At 40.6% G+C, this 20,628-nt stretch overlaps 1 protein-coding gene across 10 annotated transcripts in view; it reads right to left on the bottom strand.

Moving 5' to 3' along the window:
- NCOA6 (nuclear receptor coactivator 6) overlaps positions 1-20,628 on the bottom strand; it is a 113,729-nt gene that overhangs the window by 75,361 nt on the left and 17,740 nt on the right. For all 10 annotated transcript variants that reach the window (XM_063633593.1, XM_055265893.2, XM_063633592.1 and 7 more), the window contains one exon: positions 2,441-2,552. The gene's annotated coding sequence lies outside the window, so the exon portion shown is untranslated. The remainder of the gene's footprint in view (positions 1-2,440; positions 2,553-20,628) is intronic.

The raw sequence follows: 20,628 nt of genomic DNA, 5'->3' as shown, positions 1-20,628 counted from the left end.
GGGTGGATCACTTGAGGTCAGGAGTTCGAGACCAGCCTGGCCAATGTGGCAAACCCCATTTCTACTAAAAAAAAATAATAATAATTAAGAATAACTCTAAATTACACATATATTCACAGCAACATTATTTACAATAGCCGAAAACTCAAATGTCCATTAACAGGTGAATGGATAAATGAAGTGTGGTAGATATATATAGATAGAATATTATTTAGATATAATAAGGAATGAAGTGCTGATACATGCTACAATGTAGATAAACCTCAAAAACTATATGCTAAGTAACAGAAGTCAGACATAAAAGGTCATATATTGCATAATTCCATTTATTTATTTTATTATTATTTATTTATTTATTTTGAAACAGAGTCTCGCTGTGTTGCCCAGGCTGGAATGCAGTGGCGTGACCTCGGCTCACTGCAAGCTCCACCTCCCAGGTTCACGCCATGCTCCTGCCTCAACCTCCCGAATAGCTGGGACCACAGGCACCCACCACTGCGCCTGGCTAATTTTTTGCATTTTTAGTAAAGACGGGGTTTCGTTGTGTTTGCCAGGATGGTCTCGATCTCCTGACCTCGTGATGTGCCCGCCTCGGCCTCCCAAAGTGCTGGGACCACAGGTGTGAGCCACCGCGCCTGGCCTATTATTATTATTTTTGAGACGGTGTCTGGCTCTGTCACCCAGGCAGGAGTGCAGTGGAGTGATCTTGGCTCACTGCAACCTCTGCCTCCCAGGTTCAAGTGATTCTCCTGCCTCAGCCTCCCAGGTAGCTGCGATTACAGGCACGCACCATGCCTGGCTAATTTTGTTTATTTTTAGGAGAGATGAGGTTTCACCCATATTGGCCAGGCTAGTCTCAAACTCCTGACCTCAAGTGATCCACCCACCTCGGCCTCCCAAAGTGTTGGGATATCAGGCGTGAGCCACCGCACCCGGCCTAATTTGTATGAAATATCTAGAATAGGTAAATTCATAGAGACAGACAGACGGATTAGTGGTTGTGAGCGGGAGGTATAGGGGATTGGGAATGGGACATCTTAATGGTTATGAAGTTTCATTTTGGAGTGACAGACATGTTTTGGAACTAGATAGAAGTGGTGGTTGTACAATGTGAATCTACTAAATGCCACTGAACTGTTCACTTTAAAATGGCTAATTTATGTTATGTGCATTTCAACCTGATGCATTTTTAACAACTCAGAACTCAGCCCACTCCACACAGAAAGTAGCACATTTAATTTCTTCTCAAAACATGCTTTTAGAAAAATATTTTCCCTAGGTAATTTTTCTTGTATCTTTTTATTGCTTTAAAATGTCAATTGTGCACCCATCATGAGTATTCTCTAAGTAGGGAGCAGCAGTCTTTGTCAGTCAGATAAAGATTTACACAGAAGAGTAGCTGCTTGTGGCAACAGCTCTACAGTGCTTGCTTCCTTCTTTGTTCCTAACAGCACTCCTTCTTTCCTCCTAGGATCTGGGAGTGAAGGACTGGTCATACCTCAATGCACTGCTCACCCTGGCAGAAATGACGGCCTTCTGCTCCTGGCACAAAGCTCTTAAGTCTCAGAATGAAAGAAAAAAAAAAAACGTTCTAGATACAAAAACTACTTCTCAGTAACTTGCAAATGTCAGTGTCTTTAAGGAAAACCAGCAATAAACTCTTAAATTACATTTAATGTAAACAATGACTGCTTGCCAGAGTAGTCATTTCGACAAACTGAGATAAAAATCTAAGGATGTTAGGGCACCAAGAAACATACCCAAGCCCCTGTCATAATACTGTACATGAAGGAAATTCTCAAAAGGAAGAGAGAGGGCAGGGAGATGATGCAAAAAATGTTCTAATATTAGCAACTTCTCATGTGGGCTTATGAAGCACTTCTGAAGAGTACCTTGTGCCAATTTAAACCCATTATGACATAGCTCCCAGCAGGGGACTGCCAGGATCTGTTATTGGAGTGCTATACAAAAGCTAGGAGGGAGGGAAACAGAAATTTCAAGATAAAAACAATCTAATTTTTACCGGGCTTTAGCTCACCTCAGATCTAAATACAGCATCAAACTAGAGTTATGTTGAGTTTGTAACTTTCAACATATATTTATTTCTATTTTTAACCAAAGGTATTTATTTGAAGTACAATATCCTATTATCGTTTTAATCAACATAAATTCTAAAAATAAGTATTGTTTACTGGTCTTTCATTGTCTTCTACAGTGAAACCTAAGATTATCATTTATAAAAAAGATGAGAAACTACATAGTTTGTAGTAAAAACTCCATTTAAAAACAGAAGAATAGCATCTGTATTTTATTAAATGTCTCCAAGAATAATAAATGCATTCTAGACAGTTTTTCCAAAAAGAGAGACAGTATCAGAAAAACCCAAAAGAATACGCATTAAATTGGCTTTATTAACTCTTTCACATAAGGTTTCACTCACCAAAATCTTTCTTAATTTTTATCATTTATCCAGGTCATCTTCTAAGTCCAAAGAAGCTGGCATTTTTAGGGCTTGGATTTCAAGGTAGCAGCCCAGCAGCCAAATCAAAATTCTAAAAACAAACAACAACAACAACAACATAAAGAGAGAGAGAGAAAAATAAAGCCATGGTATTACATAGAAATTACAGACATAACCTATCTTTTCAACAAAAGTCAATGTAAATATCACAAGTTATCAAGTCAACATTGGCATCTTTAGAGAATGTTAAAATAGGGTTTTCATCAAGTCTACAAAGATTATCTTTTTTGATTTTTTTTTTTTTTTTTTGAGACAGGGTCTCGCTCTGTCACCCAGGTTGGAGTGCAGTAACAGATCATAGCTCACTGCAGCTCAACCTCCTGGGCTCAAGCAATCCTCCCACCTCAGGCTCCCAAGTAGCTGGGACCACAGGCGCATGCCACCACATCTGGATAATTTTTTTTGTATTTTTTTGGTAGAGACGGGGTTTCACCATGTTGCCCAGGCTGGTCTTGAACTTCTGGGCTCAAGCGATCCACCCGTCTCAGCCTCCCAAAGTGCTGAGATTACAAGCATGAGCCACTGCCCCCAGCCTTTTTTGAGATTTTAGGCCACTCATCAGCAAGCATTCAAAGATAGTAGAAGCAAAACTCACAGACTTATACAAGCTTCACTTAAGAATCATAAAACTGTCACTTTAAGCCTTAGAGCCCTCTCTATATCTTCATTCTTAATTCTGTCAAGATTAATTAACATCGGGTCACACTATCTGCATATGCTTAGAGCCCAAAACAAAATATTTTGTACACATACAAAATATAAGACTTGCTTTTCTAACAGGATTTCAAATTTAGCTTTTTTTAAACTTCACAAAGTTTTAGGTATAAATTTTTTTCCTATTTTATCCATAATATCTATACATTATATTTTTCATTAAATTTTCAGTTTAAGTCTTGAAATATTCTTTACTATAGACATAAAACTTATGCATGGAACTTGCATGGTGGTGCATGCCGGTGGTCCCAGCTATTCAGGTGACTAAAGCAGGAGGATCACTTGAGGTCAAGAGTTTGAGGTTACAGTGAGCTATGATCATGCCACTACAATCCAGTCTGGGCAAGAAAGCTAGATCCTGTCTCTAAAACAAAATAATAATAAAGCCATAAGAGAAAAGATTGATAAGTTCAAATGCAAAAAAAAAATCAATTCTGCGAAGCAAAAAACATTGTAAGTCAAAAAAAAAAACTAAGAAAAAAATACTTGCAATCATATCAGTGATAAAAGAACAAATCTCCCTATATAGAATGATATAGAAAAAAATATATGCATAGGTACGTGTATGTATATGTGCTTATACAGACACATAAAATAAAAAGATCAATTTGGACAAATGTATAAAAATGGACACAGAATATGATCAGAAAATTCACAGAAAAAGAAATACAAATGAACATTCAACATATGAAAAGATGTTTACCCTCACACAAAAGCAAAAAACAATTTTTCACTCATCAGATTAGCAAAACTCCAAAAATTTGATAATTTACTGTTCCTGGCAAGGTTATGGTGAAACAGGCACTCTTATTTATTGCTGGCGGTAGTGCAAATTGGTACAACACCAGCAATTAGGTAATGTCTTAAAAATCACAATTACAAGCTGGGTGTGCTGGCACACACCTGTAATCCTGGGTACTTGAGGGGCTAAGACAGGAGGACTACTTGAGGCCAGGAGTTCAAGGCTGTGGTGAGCTATAATAGCATCTGTAAATAACTACTGCACTCCAGTCTGGGCAACACAGTGAAACTTCATCTCTTAAAAAAAATTACAATTGCATAAACTATTAACCTAGCAATTCCACTTCTGGATAGCAATCCTACAGATACACTTATCACCATATAAGATGACATATGTATAGTGTTATGTACTACAGCACTGCTTGTAATAGAAAAGTTAGGAAATTACCCAGATGTCCATCAATGGGACTGATTTAAATTCTAGAACATCCATAAAAATGAAATGTAAAAAAAAAAAAAAAAAAAAGAAACACAGCAAGAAGGAAAATGCTGTCTGTACTGACACAAAAAGATCTCCAAGATATATTTTTGAGAGAAAAAAACAGAGTAAACCATTGAGTACCTTGTTCTACTTTTTTCGGAGAAAGGGGAGAAAAAATATTTTATATATGCTAGTGCTAAAATACTCTAGAGAGAAATGAGACAAATAAAAATGGTTATCTTACAAGGTGAATTTAAAAAATGATGTTATACCAGAGGGAAGGAAGCACTCATACTAATGAGGAGTGTGTTACAAGAACACAGGAGCCAGTTTTAAGGGTTTTCCACTGGGCAAATTGAGACAATTTGAGTATCAAAAGAGAATAATGACTAAAATTGACATCATGAATAAGAATCCATGAATCTCCAGCAATGACTCAGAGAGTGAAAAAAACAAAAAAACACCTCTTCCCCAAACACCTCTTCCCATCATTGGAGGTAGCTATGACATTAATGACTTATTCTGAAGATTGATAATTAAAGAGAAAGAAATAAGCAATTTACAGCCTTTTCAGAAGGGTTCATCCTCAGTAGAGCGGCAAAGCTCTCTTTTACAGAAGACTACCAGTTAATAAATGTAGAAGGAAAGAAAGAATGTCAAAATAACCATTTAGCAACCCCGAATGAAATAAATGATTCAGGCAAGGATGATCACAGGTTGCTAAAAATCATTTTTGCATGATCGAAAATTGCTGGAAAACAGGTCACCACAGTGCCAAAGGATCATTCCAGAGATTACTTCCGAATTGCAAAGAGGAAAAATCGAGTACCGTTATAATGGGAAGATGCGACAGTCACCAGCTTAACCTAGTGATCAAACTAAGCAACAATCAGAGTGAGACTCTTCATTTATGCCTCTTGATGTGATGTAACTTTAAGTACACAGCCTAAGTTATGATGTATTATTACCAAAAGTGCCTAACCTAGGTCTAAACAAGTCTTCAACGTAATTTCTCCTTCATAGGAATTCAAGAGATAGAGCAACAAGAAAAATCACAAGAAAACATAATCTGACACAACTAGAATATGGAACTTGCTACAATAAAACTGGTCTGGTCTCTTCAAAAAGCCAAAATCTTGGGGGAAAAAATAGGGGAAGGATAGAGTTCTAGATTAAAAGAGACTGGGAGTCATAACACCCAAATGCAATGCAGAAAGGTTACTCAGATCTGGTTTGAAGCAAACAGTTATAAAATAATTTTTTAGGCAGCTGGGGGAAACTGAATGTGAACTGAGTAGAAGGTATTAGGGCATTATTTTTAATTTTCTTGGGTGTGGTTATGTTATTTGTAATTAGGTAGAGAATGTTCTTTATTCTTAGAAGATGCATGCTAAAGCACAGGGATAAAGTGTCATTATGTCTGCAGCTTGTTTTCAAATTATTCAACAAAGGTAGATATTACAAATATGGCAAAATGTTAACACTTGTTTAAACTACATGGTGTTCATGGTATTATTGTTTCAACTTTTCTATATGTTTGAATTTTTTTTTTTTGAGACAGAGTCTTGCTTTGTCACCTAGGCTAGAGTGCCGTGGCATGATCACAGCTCACAGCAGCTTCAAACTCCTGGGCTCAAGTAACCTCCCACCTCAGCCCCAGAGTAGCTGGGACTACAGGTGCACAACCACCATGCCCAGCTAACTTTTTGATTATTTGTAGAGACAGGGTCTCCCTATGTTGCCCAGGCTTATCTCAAACTCCTAGGCTCAAGCAATCCTCCTGCCTCGGCCTCCCAAAGTGCTGGGATTATAGGCGTGAGCCACCGCAACCGACCTGAAATTTTTCATATTAAAAAAGTTAGAACCAGGTATAGTGGCTCATGCTTGTAATCCCATCACTTTGGGGGTGCTGAGGAGGGCAGACTGCTTGAGCCCAGGAATTTGAGATCAGCCTGGGCAACATGGTGAAATTCTGCCTCTACAAAAAAATACAAAAAATTAGCTAGGTGTGGTAGTGTGTGCCTGTAGTCCCAGCTACTCAGAAGGCTGAGGTGGGAGAATCACTTGAGCCCGGGAGGCAGAGATTACAGTGAGCCGTGATTGCACCACTGCACTCCAGCCTGAGCCTATAAGTTCGAGACCAGCCCAGGCAACATAGTGAGATAGTTTCAACTAAAAAAATAAATAAATAAAAAATTGACTGGGTTTTGTAGTCCCAGCTACTCAGGAGACTGAATTGGGAGGATCACTTGAACTGAAGAGACTGAGGCTGCAGTGTGCCATGATCAGCATTCCAGCATGCCGGAATTCCACTGCTTTCTAGCCTGGGCAACAGAGTGAGTCTCCCGTCTCAAAAAAAAAAAAAAAAAAAAAGTTAGAAGAAAAAGAGCATGAAGGTCCATGGGAGCTGAGGGTGAGATCAAGACTTCTCACTACGTATCTTTTTGAATAATATTTTTCTTTTTGAACCATGTGAATATATTACCTATTGAAAACAAAAGTTAGCTATCAGTAAAACCTACTAAACCCTTAGTATCAATATTTCTACTCTTACCCCATCTCAGATATGCTACAACAAAAATGTCTCCTGCTTTTTATCTCCTTTTCTGAAGGGGGCTCCTCTGGCCACATTTCCCCATGAGTTCATTTGACTCATGATAAGAACTTGGACCACATCATTACCAGGTGCCAAGCCACTGCCACCATCTCCAACTCTGTATTCCATTAGGCCAGTCTCTCCTACTTATTCCTACTCAATCCCATCTCACCCCCTTACCTCCAGGTAATAAACCTTCTTATTCACACAGTTTCTTTCCTCTTATCCCACTGTTGGCTCCTCTTGCTCACCTATTCTTCAGGCACACAAAGTCCACCTGCCTCTCTCCCATCCCCACTGGCTCACAAACTTGAAGTTTTAGAGCCAGAAAGAAATTTACAGAATATTAGTCTTATTTTCTCCACTCTTTCAGAGAAGGAAAATGGAAACACAGATAGTGGTTTTTTTATTTATTTCTTTTTTATAGAGACAGGGTTTTGCCATGTTGGCCAGGCTGGTCTTGAACTCCTGACCTCAAGTTATCTTGCCCACCCCGCCTCCTAAAGTGCTGGGATTACAGGCGTGAGCAGCAGCACCCAGCCTGAAGTAAAGAGAGGGGTTCTGTAACTTGACTAAAGTTACAGACTAAGATTGTAGCAGGATCAGGACTAAATCCTGATCTTCCAACCTCAAGTTCAGTGCTTCTTCCACCATATACCAAACTTGCTTCTCACCAGGATGATTCTACCCCACTGTATATACACAGCACACTATTAGTAGAAATATGAGAATGAAGGTGATTCGGTCTATCAAGCCAATACCTCCTAATTAGAACTTCCCTAGCTACTCTGAAATGACTAAAGTCAGAATACTCAAGATCAAATGGGTATGTGCTTTGAAAGAACTTCACTGGCTCCCAACCTTGGGTCTACATTGTAATCATTTCGGAAACTTAAAAATAATAATAATGCCAGGATCCAACCAGGTCTGCACTATAGCCTGAGCTTTAGGTATTTAAACACTACCCAGGCAATTCTAATATGCAACCTAAGTTTATTTTATTATTATTTTTTCAACTTTTACTTTAGGTTCGGGGGTACATGTGCAGGTTTGTTAAATTGGTAAATTGAGTATCACTGGGGTTTGGTGTATGAATGATCCTATCACCCAGGTACCCAACAGTTTTTCAATCCTTACCTCTCTCCCTCCCTCCCTCCAATAGTCCCCAGTGTCTATTGTTCTCATCTTTACGCCCTTGTGTACTCAATGTTTAGCTCCTACTTACAACTGAGAAAATGAGGTATTTGGTTTTCTGTTCCTGCATTAATTTGCTTAAGATGATGGCCTCTAGCTGCATCCACACGGCTGCAAAAGGCATAATTTCATTCTTTTTTTACGGCTGCGTAGTAATCCATGGTGTTTATGTACCACATTTTTTTTTTTTTTTTGAGACGGAGTCCCGCTCAGTCGCCCCCAGGCTGGAGTGCAGTGGCGCGATTTCCGCTCACTGCAAGCTCCGCCTCCCGGGTTCACGCCATTCTCCTGCCTCAGCCTCCCGAGTGGCTGGGACTACAGGCGCCCGCCACCACGCCCGGCTAATTTTTTGAATTTTTAGTAGAGACGGGGTTTCACCGTTAGCCAGGATGGTCTTGATCTCCTGACCTCGTGATCCGCCTGCCTCAGCCTCCCAAAGTGCTGGGATTACAGGCGTAAGCCACCGCGCCCAGCACCACATTTTCTTTATCCAGCCCACCAATGGGCATGTAGGTTGATTCCACATCTTTGCTATTGTAAATAGTACAGCCAAAGTTTAGAACTACACTTTCAACATTATTTATTTTCCCTTTAAATGAGGTAACTGAGTAGGTGGGCAATGTAGCTAAAGAATTTGCCCCAAGGAAGGAGGAGGAGGAGCAAGATGGCCAAATAGAAGCATCCACTGATCATCCTTCCCACAGGAACACCAAATTTACCAATTATCCACACAAAAGGCACCTTGAAAACAACCAAAAGTCAGGTAAGCAATCCCAGTACCTGGTTTTAACTCCATATCACTGGAGGAACTGCAGAGGGTAGGAAAAACTTGAATTGCCAATACCACCCTTCCCCTATCCCCTGGCAGTGGCTGTGTGGCATGGAAAGAGAATTTGTGTACTTGAAGCAGGGAGAGCACAGTTACTGTGGAATTTTGCATGGGAACTCAGTACTACTCTGTCACAGCAGAAAGTAACCCTGGGCAAAACTCAGCCGGTACCCACGGAGGGAGCATTTTAGACCAGCCCCAGCCAGAGGGGAATCATTCATTTCAGTGGCTAGAACCTGAGTTCCAGCTAGCCTTGCTGCCATAGGCTAAAGTGCTCTGGGGTCCTAAATACACTTGAAAGGTAGTCTAAGCCTCAAGGACTGCAATTCCTGGGCAAGTCCTGATGCTGTGCTGGGCTCAGAGCCAGTAGACTTCAGGGACACATACCTAGTGAGACATCAGGCAACATGGCCAAGGGAGTAATTGTGCCACCTCATCCCCAAACCCAGGCAGCACAGCTCACAGCTCCGGGAAAGACTCCCTCCCTCTGCTTGAGGAGAGGAGAGGGAAGAGTAAAAGAGGATTTTGTCTTGCAACTTGGATACCAGCTCAGCCACAGTAGGAGAGGGCAGAGTCCTGAAGTCCCCATTCTAGACCCTAGCTCCTAGATGACATTTCTAGACACACCCTGGGCCAGAAGGGAACCCACTGCCTTGAAAGGAAGGACTCAGCCCTGGCAGCATTCATCACCTGCTGACTAAAGACCCATGAGGCCCCAAATAATCATCACTGGTAGCCAGGTGGTATTTGCCATGGGGTCATGGGTGAGACTGAGACATGCTGTCTTCAAGTATGACCCAGCACATTCCCAGCTGTGGTGGCTACAGGGAGAGACTCCTTCTGCTTGAGAAAAGAAAGAGGAGTAAAGGGGCCGGGTATGGTGGTTCATGCCTATAATCCCAGCACTTTGGGAGGCCGAGGTGGGTAGATCACCTGAGGTCAGGAGTTCGAGACCAGCCTGGCCAACATGGTAAAACCCCATCTCTACTAAAAATGCAAAAATTAGCTGGGCGTGGTGGTGCATGCCTGTAATCCCAGCTACTCGGGAGGCTGAGACAGAAGAATTGCTTGAATCTGAACCTGGGAGGCGGCAGCTGCAGTGAGCCAAGATCACACCATTGTACTCCAGTCTGGGAAACAGAGCTTCCAGCTTAGGTACCAGAGACAATAAGCTACAAGACAAAGTTCCCTTTACTATTTGGGCTACGTAGAGCACTAAGCAGGCTCTTGGGGTCCCCAATTCCAGGCCTTGGTTCTTGGATGGCATTTTCATTCTTTTTTCTTTTGTCTCCTCTGACTGTGTATTTTCAAAGAGGCTCTGGGCCTGCCCTGGGCCAGACAAGAGCCCATTGTTCTGAAGGGAGAGTCCTAGGCCTGGCAGCATTCATCACAACCTAACTCAAGAGCCCTTGGGGCTTGAGTGAACATTTGCAGTAACCAGATGGTGCTTGCCGCAGGTCTGGGGTGGTGGTGGCCATAGGGAGAGATGCCTCTGTTTGCAGAAAGAGGACGCAAAAACGGGAAGGACTTTGTCTTGTTACTTGGGTGCCAGCTCAGCTGCAGCAGAACAAAGCATTAGATAGATTCCTAAGGTTTCTGACTTCAGGCCCTGGCTTCCGAACATCTCTGGACCCACCCAGGGCTGGAGAGAACTTGCCACCCTGAAGGGAGGGACACAGCATGGCTGGCTTTGCCACTTGCTGACTGTAAAGCCCTGGAGCCTTGAGTGAAGAACACAGGTGGTAGCCAGGTGGTAGTTACTGCAGGCCTTGGGGGAGAGACCCAGTGCTCTGCTGGCTTTAGGTCTGACCCAGTGTAGTCCCAGTGGTGGGGTGGCCACAGGGGTGCTTGTGTAACCTTTCCCCTAGCTCCAGGTAGCTCAGCATAGACAGACAAATTGCAGTTGTTTGGGAGAGAGTAAGAGGAGAGAACAAGAGTCTCTCCCTGGTAATCCAGAGAATTATACTGGATTTTACCTAAGACCACCAAGGTGGTACCTCTAGGAGTCTGCAAGAGCCACAGTTTTACTACACTTGGGGTGCCACCTAATGTAGATTCAAATGCAGTGACAAGAGACTTAGATCACAACACTCAAGTCCCTTTGAATACTCAGAAAGCCTTCGCAAGAAAGATGGGTAAAAACAAGCCCAGACTGTAAAGACTATAATAAATACCTAACTCTCCAATGCCTAGACACCAACAAACATCCACAAATATCAAGGTAATCCAAGAACACATGACCTCACCAAATGAACTAAATATGGTACCAGAGGCTAATTCCAGAGAGACAGAGATATGTGACCTTTCAGAGAGAGAATTCAAAATAGCTGTTTTGAGGAAACTCAGTGAAATTCACGATAGCACACAGAAGGAATTCAGAATCCTGTCAGATAAATTTAACAAAGGGACTGAAATAATTAAAAATAATCAAGCAGAAATTGTGGATTGAAAATGCAACTGACATACTAAAGAATGCATCAGTCTCTTACCAGCAGAATTGATCAAGAAGAAGAAAAAAATGGTGAGCTTGAAGACAGCCTCTTTGAAAATACAAAGTCAGAGGAGACAAAAGAATGAAGCACATCTACGAGATCTATTAATACAAAATAGCCTCAAAAGGGCAAATCTAAGAGTTACTGGCCTTAAAGAGGAGGTAGAGTGAAAGAGGGGGGCAGAAAGTTTATTCAAATGAATAATAACAGAGAATTTCCCAAACCTAGAGAAAGATATCAATATTCAAGTATAAGAAAGTTATAGAACACAAGCCAGTTTAACCCAAAGAGTACTACTTCAAGACATTTAATAATCAAACTCCCAAAGGTCAATGATAAAGAAAGGATCCTAAAAGCAGCAAGACAATAGAAACAAATAACAATTTTAAAAAATACAATGGAGCTCCAATACATCTGGCAGCGGACTTTTTAGTGGAAACTCTATAGGCCAGGAGAGAGTGGTATGACATATTCCAAGTGCAAAAGGAAAAAAAATTTACCCTAGAATAGTATATCCAGTGAAAATATCCTACAAACATGAAGGAGAAATAAAGACTTTCCCAAACAAAAGCTGAGGGATTCATCAACATCAGATCTGTCCTACAAGAAACGCTAAAGGGAATTCTTCAATCTGAAAGCAAAGGACGTTAATGAGCAATAAAAATCATCTGAAGGTACAAAACTCACTGGTAATAGCAAGTACACAGAGAAACACAGAATATTATAACATTGTAATTGTAGTGTATAAACTACTCATATCTTAAGTAGAAAGACTAAGAGACCAATTAAAAATAATAACTACATCAACTTTTCCAGACAGTACAATAAGATAAAAATACAAACAAAAAGTTTAAAAGTGGGGGGAACCAAGTTAGTATGTAGAGTTTTTATTAGTTTTCTCTTTGTTTATGCAATCAGTGTTGTCATCAGTTTAAAATAATGGTTATGAGACATTATTTGCAACCCTCATGATAAACTCATATAAAAAAATACAATAGATAAGAAATAAAAAGTAAATTAAAAAATACCACTAGAGAAAATCATCTTCACTAAAAGGAAGACAGGAAGGAAGAGAAGAAGGAAAAGAAGACCACGAAACAACCAGAAAACCAATAACAAAACAGCAGGAATAAGTCCTTACTTATTAATATTAACACTGAATGTTAATGGACTAAATTCTCCAATGAAAAGACATAGAAAGTGGCTGAATGAACAACAACAAAAAACAAGACCCAATGATCTGTTGACTACAAGAAACACACTTCACCTACAAAGACGCATACAGACTGAAAACAAAGGGACAGAAAAAAATATTCCATGCAAACAGAAACCAAAAAAGAGCAGGAGTAGCTATACTTAGATCAGACAAAATAGACTTCAAGACAGAACTATAAAAAAGAGACAAAGAAGGTTATTATACAATGATAAAGGGGTCAATTCAGCAAGAAGATATAACAATTATAAATATAAATGAACACAATCCTGGAGCACCCAGATATATAAATATTATTAGAGCCAAAGAGAAAGACAGACCCCAATACAATAAGAGCTGGAGGGCCGGGCGCGGTGGCTCATGCCTGTAATCCCAGCACTTTGGGAGGCCGAGGTGGGCAGATCACAAGGTCAGGAGATCCAGACCATCCTGGCTAACACGGTGAAACCCCATCTTTACTAAAAATACAAAAAATTAGCCGGGACTGGTGGCGGGTGCCTGTAGTCCCAGCTACTCGGGAGGCTGAGGCAGGAGAATGGCATGAACCCGGGAGGTGGAGCTGGCAGTGAGCCGAGACCACACCACTGCACTCCAGCCTGGGTGACAGAGCAAGACTCCATCTCAAAAAAAAAAAAAAAGAGCTGGAGATTTTAACATCCCATTTTCAGCACTGGACAGATGATCTAGACAGAAAAATCAACCAAGAAAAATCAGATGTAATCTGCACTACAGACTACATGAACTTAATAAGATATTTACAGAACATTTAATCCAATGGCTGCAGAATCCACATTCTTCTCCTCAGCACATGGATCATTCTCAGGGACAGACCATATGTTAGGCTACAAAACAAGTATTAAAAAATTTTTTTAATTGAAATAATATCAAGTATCTTCTATGACCACAATAAAACTAAAAATCAGTAACAAGTGAAATTTTGGAAACTATACAAACACATGGAAATTAAACACTATGCTCCTCAATGACCAGTGGGTCCATGAGGAAATTAAGGAGGAAATTGGAAAATTTCTTGAAATAAATGATAATGAAAACACAACATACCAAAACCTATAAAATACAGTGAAAGCAGGATTAAGAGGGAAGTTCATAGCTATAGACATTTTCATTAAAAAACTGGAAAAATTTCAAATAAACAACCTAACAATGTATCTTAAAGAACCAGAAAAGCAAGAGCAAACCAAACCCAAAATTAGTAGAAGAAATAATAAAGATGAGAGCAGAAATAAATGAAATTGAAACAATACACAAGATCAGTGAAACAAAAAGCTGCCTTTTTGAAAAGATAAACAAAATTGACAATCTTTAACCAGACTAACAAAAAAAGAGAGAAGACCCAAATAAATAAAATCAGAGATGAAAAAGGGGACATTACAACTGATACTTCAGAAATTCAAAGGATCGTTAGAGGCTACTATAAGCAACTGTATACCAATAAATTGGAAAACCTAGAAGAAATGAATTCTTAGACACATACAACCTACCTAGATTAACCATGAAAAAATCCAAAACCTGAACAGACCAGTAACAAGTAACAAGATCAGGTGAAACCCTGTCTCTACTAAAAATACAAAAATTAGCCAGGCATGGTGGCACGTGCCTGCAGTCCCATCTACTCAGGAGGCTGAGGCAGGAGAATCACTTGAACCCAGGAGGTGGAGGTTGCAATGAGCCGAGATTGTACCAATGCACTCCAGCCTCAGCGACAGAGATTCCATCTCAAAAACAAAACAAAACAAAACAAAAAACAAGATCAAAGCCATAAGGAAAAGCCACAATAAAAAGAAGCCTGGGATCCAATGGCTTCACTGCTGAATTCTACCGAACATTTAAGGAAGAACTAATACCAATCCTACTCAACCTATTCCAAAAAATAGTGAAGAGAATAGTTCCAAACTCATTCTACAAGGCCAATATTACCCTGATACCAAAACCAAAGAAACATCAAAAAAGATGATAAACACAGTGATAAACACTAATGCAAAAATTTTCCTCAACAAAATACTGACAAATCAAATCAACAACACATTAAAAAATCATTCGTAGGCTGGGTGCGGTGGCTCACGCCTATGATCCCAGCACTTTGGGAGGCCAAGGCAGGCAGATCACCTGAGTTCAGGAGTTCAAGACCAGCCTGGCCAACATGGAGAAACCTCATCTCTACTAAAAATACAAAATTAGCCCCGGCACACTAGCTCACACCTGTAATCCCAGCACTTTGGGAGACCGAGGCAGTTGGATCACGAGGTCAGGAAATCGAGACCATCCTGGCCAACATGGTGAAAGCCCATCTCTACTAAAAATTACAAAAATTAGCTGGGCGTGGTGGTGCATGCCTGTAATCCCAGCTACTTGGCAGGCTGAGGCAGAAGAATCGCTTGAACCAGGGAGTCAGAGGTTGCAGTAAGCCGAGATTGCACCACTGCACTCCAGCCTGGCAACAGAGCAAGACTCCGTCTCAAAAAAAAAAAAAAAAAAATTGGTGAAAATATAAAAATGAAATACTATAATCATATATTGGTTACATATTAAAATATATCAGTTCATGAACTGTGAAACAACTAAGCAAAATATAAGTTTAATTATATAATTACATTATTTTAAAATTTTTGCAAGTCAAAATGCACATGAACTGAAAGGCAAAATGCAAGTTGAGAATTATACATTTTTGTTTGTTTTAGTTTTTTCAGTCAGGGTCTCACCCTGCTGCCCAGGTTAAAGGACAGTGGCACAATTCCCAGCTCAATGCAGCCTTGACCCACCAGGCCCAAGTGATCTTCCCACTTCAGCCTCCCGAGTAGCTGGGCCCAAGTGATCCTCCCACCTCAGCCTCCACCATGCCCGACTAATTTTCGTATTTTTTGTAGAGACAGGGTTTTATCATGTTGCCCAGGCTGGTTTCCAACTCCTGGGCTCAAGTGATCCACCCACCTCAGCCTCCAAAAGTGCTGGAATTACATGCATGAGCCACCATGCCCAGCGATTTATAAAATTAGAAATGAAAATAATCAATGATCAAAAAGCTTGCTACACTTTGTAAGTAATCAAAGAAAAACAGGTCAGGCATGATGGCTCACACCTGTAATCCCAGAACTTTGGAAGGCCGAGGCGACTGCATCACTTGAGGTCAGGAGTTGAAGACCAGCCTGGGCAACATGGTGAAACCTCGTCTCTACTAAAAATACAAAAATTAGTGGGGTGTGGTGGCCTGCACCTGTAATCCCAGCTGCTCGGGAGACTGAGGCAGGAGAATCACATGAACTCAGAGGCAGAGGTTGCAGTGAACCAATATGGTACCACTGTACTCCAACCTGGGTGACAGAGCAAGACTTAGTCTAAAAAAAAAAAAAAAAACAGAAAAAAAGAAAAACAGTGAAATGTGTCTTTTTTCATCAAACTGGAAGATTTAAAAATAAAATAATTGTGGCAATGTACAATGAAATAGATTAACATTCACATTTTGCTTAAATATAAGCAAACAGAATTATCCTTAACATCTTAACCACAAGCTTAACAATCTAGGAATCTAACCTAATGAAATAACTGATTTTGTGGTCAAAGATTTATATTCAAAGAAGTTCATCACTGACGGGTGCAGAGGCTCACACTTGTAATCCCAGCACTATAGGAGGCTGAGGCAGGAGGATCACTTGAGGTCAGGAGTTCGAGAGACCAGCCTGGCCAACACCATGAAACCCCGTCTCTACCCAAAATACAAAAAATTAGCTGGGTGTGGTGGCACACACCTGTAATCCCAGCTACTAGGAGGCTGAGGCAGGAGAAATGCCTGAACCCGGGAGGTGGAGGTTGCGCCACTGCACTCCAGCCTGGGTGACAGGGAGAAACACCGTTTAAAAAACAAAAACAAAAACAAAAACAAAAAAACAAAACCATCATCACAGCTTGGACAACACGGTGAGATTCCATCTCTACAAAAATAAAATTTAGGCCAAGTGTGGTGGCTCACGCCTGTAATCCTAGCACTTTGGGAGGCTGAGGCAGGCAAATCACCTGAGGTCGGGAGTTGGAGACCAGTCTGACCAATATGGTGAAACCCCACTATACTAAAAATACAAAAATTAGCCGGGTGTGGTGGCAGGTGCCTGTAGTCCCAGCTATTCAGGAGGCTAAGGCAGGAGAATCATTTGAACCCAGGAGGTGGAGGGTGCAGTGAGCCGAGATCGCGCCACTGCACTCCAGCCTGGGTGACAGAGGGAGACCCTGTCATAAATAAATAAATAAATAAATAAATAAGCTGGGTGTGGTGGCACACCTGTGGTCTCAGCTACTCAACAGGCTGAGGTGGGAGGATCGCTTGGACCTGGGAGGTTGAGGCTGCAGTGAGCCATGACTGTATCACTGTACTCCAGTGTGGGTAACACAGTGAGACCCTGTCTCAAAAAAAAAAAAAAAAGTTCATCAAAATATTCTGTTGATGGTTCAATAACAGAAGTGGTTAAACAATTTAAATATACTCAAATATTGCTTCCCATTGAGACTAATGTTTTCGAGAATATTTAACATCATGAGAAATATTTATATTTTAAATATAAAATATATAAAACATGTTACTTCAGCTTTCTTTTTCAGAAAAATTATTTTAATCACACATAACTGTACACATATATATGGGGTACAGTATATTTTGATACATGTATACAATGTGTAATAATCAAATCAGAGTAATTAATTAGCACATCCATCACCTCATTTATTATTTGTGTTGGGAACATTCAAAATCCTCTCTTCTAGCTATTTGGAAATATACGATAAATTATTTTTATCTATCGGCCGGGCGCGGTGGCTCATGCCTGTAATCCCACCACTTTGGGAGGCCGAGATGGGCAGATCACGAGGTCAGGAGATCGAGACCATCCTGGCTAACACGCTGAAACCTCGTCTCTACTAAAAATACAAAAAAAATTAGCCGGGCGCAGTGGCGGGTGCCCGTAGTCCCAGCTACTCGGGATGCTGAAGGAGGGAGCTTGCAGTAAGCCGAGATAGCACCATTGCACTCCAGCCTGGGCAACAGAGCAAGACTCTGCCTCAAAAAAAAAAAAAAAACAAACAAAAAAAATTATTTTTATCTATAGTCATCCTACAGTGCTAGAGAACACTAGAACTTACTTGTCCTATCCAGCTATAATTTTGTATCCATTAACCGGTCTTTCCTTTTTACCCTTCCCCTGCTCTTCCCAGACTCTAGTAATCACTGTTCTACTCTCTATTTCTTATAACCTTTTCTTTTTTATTTTTTTTTTGAGACAGTCTCATTCTGTCACCCAGGCTAGAGTGCAGTGGTACAATCTCAGCTTACTGCAACCTCTGCCTCCTGGTTTCAAGCAATTCTTGTGCCTCAGTCTTCCTAGTAGCTGGATTTTCAGGCGCGCACTACCACGCCCAGCTAATTTTCTTGCATATTTTTAGTAGAGATGAGGTTTTGCCATGTTGCCCAGGCTGATCTCGAACTCCTGGGCTCAAGCGATCCACCCACCTTGGCCTCTCAAAGTGCTAGGATTACAGGTGTGATCCGCCACACCTGGCCTATTCTACTCTCTACTTCTATTGTGATCAACTTTTTTACCTTCCACATATAAGAACATATGGCATTTATCTTTCTGTGCCTGGCTTATTTCACTTAACATAATGTCCTCCAGACTGATGCATGTTGCTACAAATGATAAATTTCATTATTTTATGGTATATATGTGTATATATACCACATTTTCTTTATCTAGTCATGTACTGATGGACACAAGTTGATTCTCTATCTTGGCTATTGTGAATAGTGCTGCAATAAACATGAGAATGCAGATGTCTCTTCGACATACTGATTTCCTTTCCTTTGAATATATACCTATTAGCGGGATTGCTAGATCATATGGTAGTTCTCTTCTTAGCTTTTTTTTTTTTTTTTGAGACGGAGTCTTACTCTGTTGCCCAGGCCCCAGACTAGTATGCAGTGGCGTGATCTCGGCTCACTGCAACCTCCAACTCCCAAGTTCAAGAGACTCTCCTGCCTCAGCCTCCCTAGTAACTGGGATTACAGGCGCCCGCCACTGCGCCCAGCTAATTTTTGTATTTTTAGTAGAGACAGGGTTTCACCATAGTAGCCTGGCTAGTCTTGAACTCCTGACCTCGTGATCCACCCGCCTCAGCCTCCCAAAGTGCTGCGATTACAGGCATGAGCCACTGCACCCGGCCCTCTTTTTGGCTTTTTAAGGAACCTCCATAACTATTTTCCATAATGGCTGTACTAATTTACATTCCCATCAACAGTATATGATAGTTGCCTTTTCTCCATCTTTTTGGTAATAGCCACTATTTTAACTGGGGTGAAATAATATCTCATTGTGGTTTTGATTTGCATTTCTTGATGACTAGTGATGTTAAGCAGATTTTCATATACTTGTTGACAATTTTACATTTTCTTTGGAGAAATGTCTATTCAGATCAAGTACCCAATTTTAAAATCAGACTGTTTTTCTGCTGTCAAAATATTTCAGTTCCTTTTTTATTCCAGATATTAATCCCTTGTCACATGAACAGTCTGCAAATATTTTCTCCCATTCTGCAGGTTGTCTCTTCACTCTGTTTCCTTTGCTGTGCAGAAGCTTTCTTAACTGGATATAATCCTATTTGTCAACTTTTGTTTTTGTTGCCTGTGCTTTTAAGGTCTTATCTATAAAATCTTTGCACAGACCAACATCCTGAAGTGTTTCCTCTATGTTTTCTTTTAGTGTTTTCATAGTTTCAGGTCTTACATTTAAGTCTTTAGCTCATTTTGCGTTGATTTTTGTATATGGTGAGAAGGGTCTAGTTTCATTCTTCTCCATGTGGATATCCAGTTTTCTCAGCACATTCATTGAAGAGACTGTCTTTTTATCAATGTATGTTTTGGGTGTCTCTGTTGAAAATCAGTTGGCTGTAAATGTGTGGATTTATTTCTAGGTTCTCTATGGTGTTTCATTGGTCTATGTGTCTGTTTTTATGCCAGTGCCATGCTGTTTTGGTTACAATAGTTTTGTATACTTTCAAGTCAAGAAGTGCACTGCCTCCAGCTTTGCTCTTTTTGCTCAGGATTGCTTTGGCTACTCAAGGTCTTTTGTGGTGCCTGCCATACAAATTTTAGGATTGTTTTTTCTAAAGAAATCTGTGGTAGACAGACTTGTAAAATGGCCACCAATTACTCCAGCCTCCTGGTGTTCACGCCTTTGTGTAATCTCTTCCTCCTGAGTATGGACTGGCCTGGTGATCTGCTTCTAACTAACAGACTATGGTAAATGTGATAGGATGCCACTCCATGATTATAAAAAATTGTGACTTCCATCTTCCTAGGAGACTTGCTATTCCTTTCTCAGCTTTGTGATGCTGAAGAAGCTACATGGAAAGGAATTCAGAGCAACCTCCAGCCATCAGCCAGTGAGAAACCAAGCCCTTCAATTCAACATTCCTTCAAAAAGAGAATTCTGTCACCAACCAAGTTAGTTTGGAAACAGATTATTCCTCAGCCAAGCGCTAAGATGAGAAACCAGCCCTGGCTGACACCTTGACTACCTCCTGTGAGAGACCCTGAAACAGAAGACCCATCTAGGCTATGCCGATTCCTGACCCATGGAAACCCATGCCATAATAAAAATGTACGTTGTTTTAAACTGCTAAATTTGTGGTAATCTGTTATGCAACAATAACTAAATATTGTACCCTACATGGAAATCCTGCTGAATAAACTGTCTGACAATTTCCTTTTTTATTTTTTTATTTTTTGAGATGGAGTCTCGCTCTGTCACTCAGGCTGGAGTGCAGTGGCACAATCTCAGCTCACTGCA

The sequence above is a fragment of the Symphalangus syndactylus genome, chromosome 24, assembly GCF_028878055.3.
Source record: "Symphalangus syndactylus isolate Jambi chromosome 24, NHGRI_mSymSyn1-v2.1_pri, whole genome shotgun sequence".
NCBI lineage: Eukaryota > Metazoa > Chordata > Mammalia > Primates > Hylobatidae > Symphalangus > Symphalangus syndactylus.
The sequence above is the reverse complement of the archived record's forward strand: the minus strand, read 5'-3'. Positions and strand labels throughout refer to the sequence as shown.